Raw genomic sequence first — 15,881 nt, 5'->3', positions numbered from 1 at the left:
TTATGTTAAATCAATTCAAGTTATAAATTCTTCACTTTATAAAGTACTATCTTTTTTATTTTGTTGTAAATTCATCCCTTCTCTAAATATCTGAGAGGTAAACTTTCCTTTATCTACATAATATGCTTCTCTTTACCTTATTTTAGTATGAGGTGTGATATGAAGGACTATGATGAGTTGCTTACATACTATTTTCCAGTGTTCCCAGCAATTTATACCAAGCAGTGAGCTCTTGTGCCAGAAACTGGAGACTTTTGGTTTATCAAGCAATAGATTACTATAGTCATTGACTATTGTGTATTGGCTTTATCTTTCTTTCTTTCTTTCTTTCTTTCTTTCTTTCTTTCTTTCTTTCTTTCTTTCTTTCTTCCTTCCTTCCTTCCTTCCTTCCTTCCTTCCTTCCTTCCTTCCTTCCTTTCTTTCTTTATAACTTTTAATTGACAGAACCCATGCCAGGGTAATTTTTTACATTATCCCTAGCACTCACTTCTGTTCCCATTTCCCCCTCCCTCCCCCAGATGGCAAGCAGTCCTATACATGTTAAATAGGTCTCAGTATATCCTAAATACAATATATGTGTGCAGAACTGAACAGTTCTCTTGTTGCACAGGGAGAATTGGATTCAGAAGGTATAAATAACCTGGGAAGAAAAACAAAAATGCAAAGTTTATATTCATTTCCCAATGTTCTTTCTTTGGCTGTAGCTGTTTCTGTCTATCATTGATCAATTGAAACTGAGTTAGATCTTCTCTTTGTTGAAGAAATCCACTTTCATCAGAATACATCCTCACACAGTATCATTGTTGAAGTATATAATGATCTCCTAGTTTGGCTCATTTCACTTAGCATCAGTTCATCTAAGTCTCTCCAAGCCTCTCTGTATTCATCCTGCTGGTAATTTCTTACAGAACAATAATATTCCATAACATTCATATACCACAATTTACCCAACCATTCTCCAATTGATGGGCATCCATTCATTTTCCAGTTTCTAGCCACTACAAACAGGGCTGCCACAAATATTTTGGCACATACAGGTCCCTTTCCCTTCTTTAGTATCTCTTGGGGATATAGGCCCAGTAGTAGCACTGCTGGATCAGAGGATATGCACAGTTTGATAACATTTTGGGCATAATTTCAGATTGCTCTCCAGAATGGTTGGATACGTTCACAACTCCACCAACAATGCATCAATGTCCCAGTTTTCCCACATCCCCTCCAACATTCATCATTATATTTTCCTGTCATCTAAGCCAATCTGACAGGTGTGTAGTGGTATCTCAGAGTTATCTTAATTTGCATTTCTCTGATCAATAGTGATTTGGAACACTTTCATATGAGTGGTAATAGTTTCAATTTCATCATCTGAAAATTGTCTATTCATATCTTTTGACCATTTATCAATTGGAGAATGGCTTGATTTCTTATAAATTTGAGTCAGTTCTCTATATATTTTGGAAATGAGGCCTTTATCAGAACCTTTGACTATAAAAATGTTTTCCCAGTTTATTGTTTCTCTTCTAATCTTGTCTGCATTAGTTTTGTTTGTACAAAAACTTTTCAATTTGATATAATCAAAATTTTCTATTTTGTGGTCAATAGTGATCTCTAGTTCTTCTTTGGTCATAAATTCCTTTCTCTTCCACAGGTCTGAAAGGTAAACTATCTTATGCTCTTCCAATTTATTTATAATCTCATTCTTTATGCCTAGGTCATGAACCCATTTTGACCTTATTTTGGAGTACGGTGTTAAGTGTGGGTCAATGCCTAGTTTCTGCCATACTAGTTTTCAATTTTCCCAGCAATTTTTGTCAAATAATGCGTTCTTATCCCAAAAACTGGGGTCTTTGGGTTTGTCAAACGTAGATTATTAAAATTATTGGCTGTTTTGTCCTTTGAACCTAATCTATTCCATTGATCAACTAGTCTATTTCTTAGTCAACATCAGATGGTTTTAGTAACTGCTGGTTTATAATATAATTTTAGATCTGGTACAGCTAGGCCCTCTTCATTTGATTTTTTTTTTCATTAATTCCCTTGAAATTCTTGACCTTTTGTTTTTCCATATGAACTTTGTTGTTATTTTTCAATTCATCAAAATAGTTTTTTGGGAGTCTAATTGGTATAGCACTAAATAAATAGATTAGTTTAGGTAGTATTGTCATTTTTATTATATTTGCTCAGCCTATCCAAGAGCATTTAATATTTTTCCAGTTGGTTAGATCAGACTTAATTTGTGTGGAAACTGTTTTGCAGTTTTGCTCAGAAAGTTTCTGATTTTCCCTTGGCAGATAGATTCCTAAATATTTTATACAATCAGTAGTTACTTTAAATGGAATGTCTCTTTGTAACTCTAACTGTTGGGTTTTGTTAGTGATATATAAGAATGTGGATGACTTATGTGGGTTTATTTTGTGTCCTGCAACTTTGCTAAAGGTGTGGATTGTTTCTAATAACTTTTTAATAGAGTCTCTGAGGTTCTCTAAGCATACCATCATATCATCAGCAAAGAGTGATAATTTGGTTTCCTCATTGCCTATTCTTATTCATTTAATCTCTTTCTCAACTCTTATTGCCAAAGCTAGCATTTCTAATACAATATTAAATAGTAACGGTGATAGTGGGCAACCTTGTTTCACTCCTGATCTTACTGGGAATGGTTGCAGTTTGTTCCCATTGCATATGATGCTTACTGATGGTTTTAAATAGATGCTACTGATTATTCTAAGAAAAAGTCCATTTATTCCTATACTCTCAAATGTTTTTAATAGGAATGGATGTTGGATTTTATCAAATTTTTTTCTGCATCTATTGAGATGATCATATGGTTTTTGATAATTTAGTTATTAATATGGCCAATTATACTGATAGTTTTCCTAATATTGAACCAGCCCTGCATTCCTGGTATAAATCCTACTTGATCATGGTATATTTTCCTGGGGATGATTTTCTGTAGTCTTTTTGCTAATATCTTATTTAAGATTTTAGCATCAATATTAATTAGGGAGATTGGTCTATAATTTTCTTTCTCTGTTTTCAACCTACCTGGTTTAGGTATCAGTACCATGTCTGTGTCATAAAAGGAATTTGGTAGGACTCCTTCATTCCCTCTTTTTTCAAATAGTTTATAAAGCATTGGGGCTAATTTTTCTTTAAATATTTGGTAGAATTCACATGTAAATCCATCTGGTCCTGGGGATTTTTTTTTTAGGGAGTTGATTAATAGCTTGTTCTATTTCTTTTTCTGAAATGGGACTATTTAAGCAATTTACTTCCTCTTCTGTTAATCTGGGAAGCCTATATTTTTGGAGGTAGTCATCCATTTAACTAAGGTTGTCAAATTTATTGGCATAAAGTTGGGCAAAATAATCCCTTATTTTTTCTTTAATTTCCTCTTCATTGGTAGAAAGTTCTCCCTTTTCATTTTTAAAACTACTAATTTGATTTTCTTCTCTCCTTTTTCTAATCAGATTTATCAAAGTTTATCAATTTTATTGTTTTTTTTTCACAAAACCAACTCTTAGTTTTATTTATTACTTCAATAGTTTTTTTTTTACTTTTAGTATTATTAATTTCTCCTTTTAATTTTAGAGTTTCAAGTTTAGTAATTGATTGGGGGTTTTTAACTTGGTCTTGTTCTAGCTTTTTAAGTTGTAACCCCAATTCACTGATCTTCTCTTTCTCTATTTTATTCAACATTGTTAGTTTCAATAATACATCTTTATCAGCTTCCTCCCAACCCCAATTTCTACTGATATTTGAAACTAGGGGAGTATATATGTAGTTTGACTTATAGCCTATTATTTTACTCAAGATTGTACTCATAAAATAAAAAGCTTATACTAAGAACTGAAGAAATGTTAAATATATATTTTCCTAAAAATGTATTATTTTTACTCCACTTACACATTGAGACAACTTGTAGCATTCATTTTCACATTTTTAGTTCCATTTCCCCACCTTATGCCTCTCCCTCTGGACATGTTCTTTACTGGATGTCTTAGATCAATAGACTAAGAGTAGCAATGCCATTGAGTATATTAAATATTAGGGCAAGGTTGAATGTATATCAATTGAACTATTCACTCCATCCTACTTAAAGCAACTGCCTTAATCTGGTGATAGAAACTCGATTGAATCAATCAATTAAAAGCATTAAATTAGATGTGAAATGTTTTAATTACATTTTGAAGAAGTAGAAGCTATTGGATGGAATGGAATGAAGATGTCTAAGAAGTATGTGGAGGTTTGTTGAAAAGACTATTTCATGTTAGGACTTGCTGTCAGCAATTAGTATTTATATAAATTTATATAAATACAATAAGCTGTTGCAGGATCAATCATATAAGTGTTTTTCAACCTAAAACCGAAAGCATTAAATCAAAGTCCCTTATTGGGAATTACTTGATGGAGGAGGAGGAGAACTTTGACCTTCTTGTCTTTCCCCTTACCAGGTATTGATTTCATAATTTCCTAAGAATTAGAATACTTTGTATTTTCCATGAGCATTCTTTAAGCTCCCAGAGCAGCTGATGATAATATCATTTGCTGAGGACAACCAACAGAGTTAGGAAAGGGTGCTTAAAAAATCTCTAAGTTGTTTATGGAAAAGTTATACCTAAGATGAACTTAAAGAGACTATCCCAAAGAGAAGAGAATTACTTTAAAGAAATGTCCCCATTTGTCACAGTTACTTGTTCTCCACTTAAATTTATTTTCCATGAATACTATATGTACTTGTGAGAGAATATGCACTTATTTTTGTATCAACTAAATACTAAAGTATTTTCCTAAATTTTCCTAAAATAAATTCCTAAAGTACTTTGAAACTGCCTATTTCTAAAAACCCATTAAATCTTTTAGCTTAATTGATAGTCATAGGTGTCATTACAGTGATGTACCTCATTAGCAAAAGACCTAGAAACTCAGTCTATCCACCCATCACAGAAAACCCTAGATACCTTTGCAGAATTCATCTTTCTCTGGAAACTAAGTCACAAAATGGAATAAAGTTGTGAAACTGGTTCTCAACTTATATACATTACTCATAAAATCTTTTATTTGTTTTTAACATAAACTGTTATTTAACTTCCCCCCTTATTTTCTCCTCTAAAAGAATATAATAATGAATCACATCTTGCTCTTATAACATCTAATTAATTAATAGTACTATATTTCTATAAACAAATATTGAGGAGAAGGTAGAGTATGGATCTTACTCTTAGCAAGTAAATTACTCAGAGTTCATTGGATAATACTCTCGTATGTTAAAGAAAACAGAATATTAGAATTCTAGGTCAGGAAGAATGGTCAGTTCATGAAAATCTCTTTAATTTATTATATTTATTGCTGTCTGAAATTTAACAAAAAAGAACGAATAGTGACCAAGCATGAGTGCTGATTATGTTGTGTTAATACATGACTCTACTTTACTCTCTGTCTCTTACTTTAACTTACTCATAAAGTGAAAAATGACCACATTTTCTGAATAACAAAAATAAAACAAACAGAAAAGACTTTAGGAAATTATTATTCTGTACAGTCTAATTTCAAATACTTCCCCAGTGAATTTTCTTGCTTTGTAATAAAACTTTTGACATTTTCTAGAAAATTGTGCTTTGACACTTTGTATTTTTCAGGTAATCAGATAATTCAAATGATCTCTTACATGTTTTACACTCCTGTCATATTTACTTGTAAATTTTTGAAGCCTTCTCTACTTGAGTTAAACATGTTTTGTTATATATTCTGTTCCTGCTGCTCACTTTCCATTCAGGCTTATGTTTTAATTTCCTATTGATTCAGAGTCATCATTCAAAAGTTTCTACAATGATCCTAGTTGTTAATCTTTATTATTAGGACCACATACTCTTATGCTAAATACAGACATACATATACATTTTTATGTGTACATTTCTATGTATAAAGTTTTAATAATTATACATGTACACATTTTGTAAGCATATATATGTATATGTGTATATTTATACATGTAAAATACAGGCATATACATGTATCTCTAAACTTCAAAATTAAGTAAGGAAAATATCTAGAGCCTGAAAGGATATTTGTGTATGTGCTTATGTCTACAGGGTTTTCTAAAGGTCTTAGGACAATTTTAAACTATTACAGTTAGACACACACATGGATTTTCAGGTTCTACATTTTTTTCTTTGCCTAATTTTAATTTAAATAATTTTCCATTAGTTACAATTCAAAGGTTTTAGTTGTTACTTTCATTCATAGCACTTATCTGTTTGAGGAATTTTGTTTTACTTCTGGTACTGTATTTCTTTTCTTTTCTTTTTCATTGCCATAGATATTAATCTTTCAGGGACCTCTTGTTTGTTCCTCCCATTTTCTTCCTCTGTTTGTTAAGATATTGTTGATGATATTATTCTGTTCATATTGGGTTATGGAGAAACTGGGTCCCTCTATGGCTACTAAGATCTATATGTTGATAAAATTCCAATGAGCCCAACTAGTTTATTTTTTTTATAATATTTTTTTTAATTTTTCAAAATACATGCAAAGATAGCTTTCAACATTTATTCTTACAAAACTGAATTTTTCCCCTCCTTCCCCTGTCTCCCTCCCCTATACAGCAAGTAATCCAGTATAGATTAAACCTTTACAATTCTTCTAAACATATTTCCACATTTATCATTCTGTACAAGAAAAATCAGATCAAAAGGGGAAAATGAGAATGATAAAATAAGTAAGGAAACAACTACAACAGCAACAAAAACGGTGAAAATACTATGCTATGATCCACATTTAGTCCCTGTGGTTCTCTCTTTGGATGCAGATGTTTTTCTTCATCACAAGCCTATTAAAACTGCCCTCAATCATTTCATTGTTGAACAGAGCCAAGGTTATCATAGTTGATCATCATATAATCTTCTTGTTGCTTTTAGAACCAAGAGAATATTATGATTAATATTATTAATATGTTATATAAGTTATTCTTATAGATGTGATATTATCTATAAGAAGTTATGTTAGTTCTATAACAATTAATCATATTAATTTTAAACATGGAGTTATAATGTTTGGTTTCAAAAATCTGGAAAAATTCAATATGTATATATGTATATGTATATATATTAAGAATCATATATAGGCATAAACATCTATATTTATATACACACTAATATTATTATGGATCATAATCACTAATCTTAGTTTTTCAGATTAATAAAAAAATTTTACCTTGTACTTTTGCACAGTATATGTGTGTATATACACACAAACACACAAAGAGATAGATAGATAGATATGTCATATACACATATAAATATTTTTACATATGCATATATAGAGAGGTATATACTACATGAAATAAAAGCAAAATGTAAATGCTGAGCTGAGGCAAAAACATGGAAAATAGATACTCTTCAAATCCATTCTGTGTCTAATCATTGGGACCAAATGAAACTTAGTCTCTCTCTTGCCGTGTTTAAATTAAAGAAAGAGAACTAGACTTAGCAATATGGATTTTTATTATATAGGTAATGAGAACAACAGGTTTTTCATTGTAGTTATGATTGACTGGTAATGCTATATGATTTTGTTTGTACATTTCTTTATATCCCCAGTTTTTAGAATAGTGCCTTAATAGTGGTTAATCACTGCTTATTGATTTGACTTGTTCCCTTTCCTCTACATCTCTCTCTTTTTTTTGCTCTCTTTCTCCTCCTATTTTCCTCTCTTTCTCTGTTCTCCTTTTCTTTCCTCCTTCTCCTCTTTCTTATTGCTTCTCCTTTTTTCCCTCCTCTTTTCCCTCCCTTTCTCTAAATTTTCTTGTACTATGAATTTGAAATTTTTAACCTTTCTGTTGAGAAAGACATACAGAGAAGAAACAAAATGCCTCTCATCTGATAAAACATTATTATTTTCCCCCTAGAGTTATTCTTACATGTGTCTGAAGTATCTTGTAAAATTCTGAGAAGCAGTTGACTCTTAAGCATAATTATATTTTGGTGAGGCTAATCATCATATGTCAAAGTTTATGGTACATGTGAGGATACTACAAAGTAAAGAACAGAATAACACATTTTGTGGGAAAGTGATCATTATTACTGTTCTCTTTTCAAATATATTAAAAGTAGAATAAATGTATTTTGCTAGCTCTACCTACTTACTTCTCAATGATAAAATTCTCATATTGAGAAAATAGCTTACGTGCAAGATAATGGAAAACATGAACATGCCAATTGACCATTTCTTCTTTGTATTGAAAAAGCAAAAAAAAAAAAAAAAAAAAGGCAATCCCACAACAAAGCCAGTCTTTTTGTAAGTTTTATCAACCATTCTAATGCTTACAGCACAAGAAAATCAAATATATTTAATTCTCAAAAAGCTCAGGGCAATTATTTAGTCAGTACATTGAGGCTAAAACAGAGCTTTTCATCTCCCTTCTGTTGCTAATAGTTGAGTCATTCTGCTCTTGTTTTGGCTTTATAATAGGGAGAAAGGAGCTGATACAAAGCTAATTCTACAAACATTATTCCAAGTTGATGTTATTTGCTTTAAGTTTTGGTAATTTTTATTACTCATGCTTTTTCTCTCACATATTCTTCCACTAAAAAGAGGTTGGATTTTTTTCTCCTAGATATTCCTATGAAACTATTACTATTGGTTTTAATATTAGCAAATAGGAACTGAGTAATACAACGTAAGATAGCTAGATGGCACAATTGATTGAGCTCTGGGCTTGTCTTTATGGAGACCTGAGTTCAAATTTGACCTCAAACACTAATTAGCTGTGTAACCCTGGACAATTTTCTTAACCTCTCTTAAAATCACATTTGATTGTGTTTCAGGGTAATAGTGTTTTGACCTTTTATCTTTTCTTAGACTCTCCTCCAGTGATCACAGCTGCCATTTTGAAGCTCACTTGCTATCTCTGCACAGGTATATCTATTCCCAGTCTTTCCTGAACTTCAGTCATCTATTGCCAACTGCATGCATGTTATGCCCATCTGGATTTTCTATCATCTAAAACAATATATTTAAGCATATTAAGCAATTAAGCATAAATCCATAAACCTGTTCCTTCCCCAAATTTCTCTCTCTAGTAAAGATGCAGCAATTCTACCAGTTAACTAGATTCAAAATTAATAATTATTTTTCAACTTTACTATCATTCTTTCCACCACTACTCAAATCAAATATCAAGTTAATGTTCAAGATTTTGTAGCTAAAATCTCTGAGACTTTTAGAGACTTGTTAAGTCTGAGTTAGCTCTCTGGAGACATCGGTGTCAGCCAGAATCAAAATAAATTAAAGTCCTTTGTCTTTAGGGGGAGAAGTGAAGGAGACAGACAAACTGACACAGGCTTGGCAAAGCTGTATCCTTCATTCTCGAGTCCAAAGTCACCAACTTCTCTCCTCCTCATCCTACCACAAAGTGACTCTGGCCTGTCTCACCCTACCCTCTAATCCTTGCCTACAATTATCTTAACTCCAAACATTGAGCCAGCATCAACTGTGTAAAGAGCCATTTATCCAAAATGGGTAATATATATTAGCTAGTAAAGAGGAAGACCAGCTCTTTTAGAATTTCCTAGTAATGATGCTGAAGCATATTTCTTTCATCTGAATCACTGATTTCTAGAGACTAGGGAAGACCAACTCAATTGATTGCAGAATGATTGTTTATTTCTAGAGTCCTTAATTTAAGTGAAAATTATTGGAACATTTACCATAGGGAAGACAACTTTCTTATTCTGCTTCAAGAAGGTTGAAAGATAGACACATTTTTCATATAGTATGTTGACAAATATTGACGAGAATAAGCATAGGGGTATAAATCACATGTGAATCAGTTATCTCAGATTTCACTGACATAAATTGTATCAGCAAATCCTCAAATCCCTTTAATGTCTCTTCAAATTCAAGTTACTAACCACCAAGGAGTCTAGGTGAAGGAACAAGGTATATCACTCAAAATCCACCTCTATTATGGGACATGCACCAAAAAACTAAACTTCAAAGTATATGACTATTAAGCTTCACTTACTAGCACACACACATATATGGATAGCAATTTAAAATGTATATTTCTGTGGAATAAGAACCTAACACTAGATCCAAAAAATATGTATATATTGTTACATTTGATGATTTCTATCATCTTTCGTGAGATACTTCAGATGACATTCTGGCTTTTAATTTGCTTATAGCTTGAGTGTTTTACTTTCTGGACAAGCTCCAAGTGTTTTACTGTATGTATTTGTAAGGGTGAGTGGTGGGGTGGAGCCAAGATGGTAGAGAGGACACATGCTTCATTCTGAGCTCCCTTCAATCCTCATTCACTGATTACCAAATTCAGCCTCTGAAATAGTGCTTGACTGGTAGAATCTATGAATATTGGGAGTACAGTAAATTACCAGTTGAAGATAATCTGGAAGATCACCAGAAAAGGTCTGTCTTGATCAGGTGGAAGGAGGCCAGTGCAGGAAGAAAGGCAGAACACAGAGGCTGGCACATGCTGAGTGGATAGGGGCGGGGTGTGGTCAATTGGGTGGAGAATTTGCAGGGAGGACTTTACCACAGGTTGGCTGCTCTTCTTTGGTTGCAAAGCAGTAGATCAGCAGAGAAGTTTCAAAAACACCAAAGATAGAGTGTACCCCCAAATGCCAGAGTTTAACAGGACCTGGCCACACCTTGCCAACACCGGGAGTGACTCAGCACTACCAGAGCATAGCTGTGCAGCCACATTCCATAGCACAGCTCAGGGCTCTGCCCGGGGCAGTCACATTTTGTCACAGTGGGGCTCTGCCAAGGGCAATGACACCTCCCTACAGTGGGGGCACTTCCCAGGGCAGTCAGACCTCCAGCACAGCAGGGCTTTTCCCAGGGCAGGGGCATTTCCACAATTCAACCCGTTCCTTGAAGCCTGTTCACAGGACAGCTACTGTCCTGTTTTGTACAGGAAGCTGAGAACCTCCTTGCCCTGAAGACAGACTTCAGAGGCTTTTAAAAAATGAGTAAAAGGGCAAAGAGAGCTATAACAATCGATGGCTTCTATACAGAAAGAGAACAAATTTCCAACTCTGAGAAGACAAATAGTAGACAGTCTCCAGACAAAATCCCAAAGGGGGACATAACCTGGTCTCCATCACACAGGGCTCTCCTAGAAGAAATTATAAAAGATCTTAAAAGAGAGCTAGAAGAAAAATGGGGAAAGGAAAGAGAAACTGTGCAAGAGAGTATGAAAAAGACATATAATTCATTAAAAGAAAGATTTGATAAAATGGAAAAAGAAAACTTCCTGAAATGTGAATTGGAAAAGGTAAAGAACTCCCAGGAAAGTAGGATTTGTGAATTGGAAAAAGAAAATAGCTTATTAAAAAATTAGTAAAATAGAAAAAAATTCCATAGAGAAAAACAACTCATTTAAAAACTCAATAGGACATATACAAAAAAAAAAAAAAGTAAAAAAAGAAAAGAAAAAAGAAAAGAAAGAAAGAAAAAAGTGAATGAAGAAAATAACTCACAAAAAATCAGAATTGAACAAATAGAAATTAATGATTCCTTGAGACATCAAGAATCAGTCAAGTAAAACTGAAAAAAAAAAGAAAAGAAAAGAAAAAAATGGTAAATATCTACTTGGAAAAACAACAGACCTGGAAAATAGATCTAGGAGAGATAATCTAAAGATTATTGAATTTCCTGAAAATTATGATGAAAAAATGAGCCTATACACTATTTTACAGAAAATCATCAAAGAGGACTGCCCAGATGTAATAAAATCAGAAGGTAAAATAAGCATTGAAAGAATTCATCGAACACCTTCTGAAAGATTTCCCAAAATAAAAACTCCAAGGCATATTGTGGCTAAATTTCATAACTATCAGACTTAGAAAAAAATTACAATCAGTGAAGGAAAAAAAAAAATTCTGAGGAACCACAATAAGGATCACTCAAGATCTAGCAGCATCCACATTAAAGTATCAAAGAGCCTAGAATCTGATATTCCCAAAGGCAAAAGAACTTGGAATACAGCAAAAAAAAAAAAAAAAAAAAAAAAAAAAAAAAACTACCCAGCTGAGCATTTTCTTCCAGGAAAGAAGGTGGACATTCAGTGATACAAGTGAATTCCATTTATTCCTAATGAAAAAGCCAGAGCTAAACAAAATATTTGACCTCCAAATATAGCACTTACAAAAAGCATAAAAGAGAAAAAGAACTCTTGACAACTGTATTTCTGTTACGGGCATACATAAAGAGCATGTGTATAATTTGATTTTACTGTTATAATATAAAAGAAAGAGGGAAGTGGACGTGGAAAGGGGATTGTATCAGAAAAATGGAAAACAGGAAATAAAAAGAGGGAAATTACATCCCACAAAGAAGCAAAGGAAATCTATCATATCTGAGGGAATTTAGAGAGGGGTAGGAGCATTGTATGAATCAGATTTAGCTCAAAGAGAAAATATTAGACATATTTAGTTTACAAAAAAATTCTTTCACCTCATTTAAAAGTGGGAGATGAAAAGAGAAAAAGAAAAATAGTAGGCTAAATAGAAGGGAATACAGAAAAAAAAAGGGGAATGTATAAGAAAGGAGGAGGGAATCAAAGGGGGTGGGAGAGATTCTAAAGAGGGAGAGCTGCATGATGTAAGTGATGCCCAAAACCTCAATACTGGGGAGGGGGATAAGGGTGTAAAGAAAAGGAAAAGCATAATCTTGGAATAATAAGACAGAAGGAAATACATAATTAGTAGTTTTAATCATAAATGTGAATGGGATGAACTCTCCCATAAAGCAGAGGCAGATAGCAAACTGGATCAAAAACCAGAATCATACAATATATTGTTTACTTGAAACACATTTAAAGCAGGATGATACATACAGAGTAAAAGTACAAGGCTGAAGCAGAATCTATTATGCTTCAGGTGAAGCAAAAAAATGCAGGGGTAGCCCTCCTTACTTCAGATCAAGCAAAAGCAAAAATTGATCTAATCAAAAGGGATATGGAAGGAAACTATATATTGCTAAAGGATAGAATAGACAATGAAGCAATATCAATACTAAACATATATGCACCAAGTGGTATAGCATCTAAATTCCTAAAGGAGAAGTTAAAAGAATTGCGAGAAGAAATAGACAGCAAAACTATAATAATGTGAGATCTCAACCTTGAGCTCTCAGAATTAGATAAATCAAACCACAAAGCAAATAGGAAAGTTAAACAGGTAAGTAGAATATTAGAAAAGTTAGGCATGATAGATCTTTGGAGATAACTGAATGAAAACAGAAAGGGGTACACTTTCTTCTCAGCAATTCATGGAACCTATACAAAAACTGATCATATATTGGGGCATAAAGACCTCAAAATTAAATGCAGAAAGGCAGAAATAGTAAATGCATTCTTTTCAGATCACAATGCAATAAAACCTATATTCAACAAAAAGCTAGGGGTAAATAGACCAAAAAGGAATTGAGAACTAAATAATCTCATTCTAAAGAATGAATGGGTGAAACAGCAAATCATAGACACAATTAATAATTTCACCTGAGAGAATGAAAACAAAGAGACATCATACCAACATGTGTGGGATGCAGCCAAAGTGGTAATAAAGGGAAATTTTATATCTTTAGAGGCTTACTTGAATATAATAGAAAAAGAGAAGATCGATGAATTGGGGTTGCAACTTTAAAAGCTAGAAAAAGACCAAATTAAAACCCCCCAATCAAATACTAAACTTGAAATTCTAAAATTAAAAGGAAAAATTAATAAAATTGAAAGTTAAAAAAACTATTAAATTAATAAATAAAACTAAGAGTTGGTTTTGTGAAAAAAACAACAAAATAGATAAACCTTTGGTAAATCTGATTAGAAAAAGGAAAATCAAATTGTTAGTCTTAAAAATGAAAATGGAGAACTCTCCTCTAATGAAGAGGAAATTAGAGCAATAATTAGGACTTACTTTGACCAACTTTATGCCAATAAATTTGATAACCTAAGTGAAATATATGAATACCTTCAAAAATATAGGCTGGAAGGAGCCTATTTGCTTAAATAATTAGAAGGAAGGAAATTGCTTAAATAATTCAATTTTAGAAAAAGAAATAAAATCAAGCTATTAATCAACTCCCTAAGAAAAAATCCCCAGGACTAGATGTATTTACATGTGAATTCTACCAAACATTTAAAGACCAATTAACTCCAATGCTATATAAACTATTTTTAAAAATAAGGATTGAAAGAGTCCTAACAAATTCCTTTTATGAGACAGACATGGTACTGATACCTAAACCAGATAGGATGAAAACAGAGAAGGAAAATTATAGACCAATCTCCCTAATGAATATTGATGCTAAAATCTTAAATAAGATATTAGCAAAAAGACTACAGAAAATCATCCCCAGGATAATACACCACGATCAAGTAGGATTTATACCAGGAATGCAGGGCTGGTTCAATATTAGGAAAACTATTAACATAATTGACTATGTCAATAACCAAATTAACAAAAAACATATGTTTATCTCAATAGATGCAGAAAAAGCAGTTGATTAAATCCAGATCCTGGAGAGACTTAAATGAACTGATGCTGAGTGAAATGAGTAGGACCAGGAGATCGTTATATACTTCAACAACAATATCACATGATGATCAATTCTGATGGAAGTGACTCTCTTCAATAATGAACTGAACCAAATTCATTCCATTTGTTCAGTAATGAAGAGAACCAGGTACACCCAGTAAAAGAACTATAGGAAATGAGTGTGAACCACAACATAACATGTCCACTCCCTCTGTTTTTGTCAGCTTGCATTTTTTATTTCCTTCTCAGGTTATTTTTACCTTATTTCTACATTCAATTTTTCTTGTGCAGGAAAACAACTGTATAGATATGTATACATATTTGTATTTAACATATTTTTAAACATATTTAACATGTATTGTTCTACCTGCAATCTAGGGGAAAGGGTGGGGAGAAGGAGGGGAAGAGGAAGGTTTTGCAAGGATCAATGATGAAAAATTACCGATGAATATATCTTATAAATAAAAAGATATAATTAAAAAAAGGGTGACTTGGTGAGGAGAAGGCATTATGTCTATGAAGAGGAGTTGAGGTATGTATGGAGAAATCTATTTCCCTCTGTAACATTTCCAAAACAATGGACAATATTGTTTTCTACTTTGACACCTTTGACATTAGGAAAATGGGGGGTTATCAAAGTAAAAAGCATACCCAAGATCTAAGAAAAAAAATAGAATTTAAACCATTAATATTCAAATGCAATTCCCTATTTAATTGGTGGCATATTATGTTGAAAGCACTTTAAGTCATGTAATGTTATCCTTTCCTCAAGCAGTACATTATTCTGGTAGTATACCAAAATGAGGAGCAAATAGTTAATGTTATCCAGCTGGCATAAAATATGTATGCAAATATGGTCCTTAGATTTTTTTTTTGTAAATATAATAATTATCTTGATAACATTTAATTATACCTATCTCAGAAATAGGTCATATTTTTTATCATTGGGGGATGGGGGCTTATTTTTCATTTTCCATTAAAGAAAGAAGTTCAATTTTTTTCTCTTAAAAATCATTAGAAAAGAAAGGATATAATCATTTACTTAAGATTCTCAATACCAAAAGGAGCAATATTAAATATAAAAATCACAACAATTAGATTTTACGTGTAGGAATTATAAAAATCTCCAAGTATTATTTTTGTGAAAATTTTGAGCTAAAGAACATTCCACATTACTTTTAAAACAAGCTTCATACTTGGATGCATATAGATTATAGAAATATGGGTTAGAACTGAATCAACTATTCTAACAGTTTCATTCCACAAATGAAGAAATTTAAGTACAGAGTACTGAAATGTGTGGTGAGCTTTTTCTTCTCA

This window comes from Antechinus flavipes, chromosome 1 (genome assembly GCF_016432865.1).
Source record: "Antechinus flavipes isolate AdamAnt ecotype Samford, QLD, Australia chromosome 1, AdamAnt_v2, whole genome shotgun sequence".
Taxonomy (NCBI): domain Eukaryota; kingdom Metazoa; phylum Chordata; class Mammalia; order Dasyuromorphia; family Dasyuridae; genus Antechinus; species Antechinus flavipes.
Note: the sequence above shows the minus strand (reverse complement) of the source record.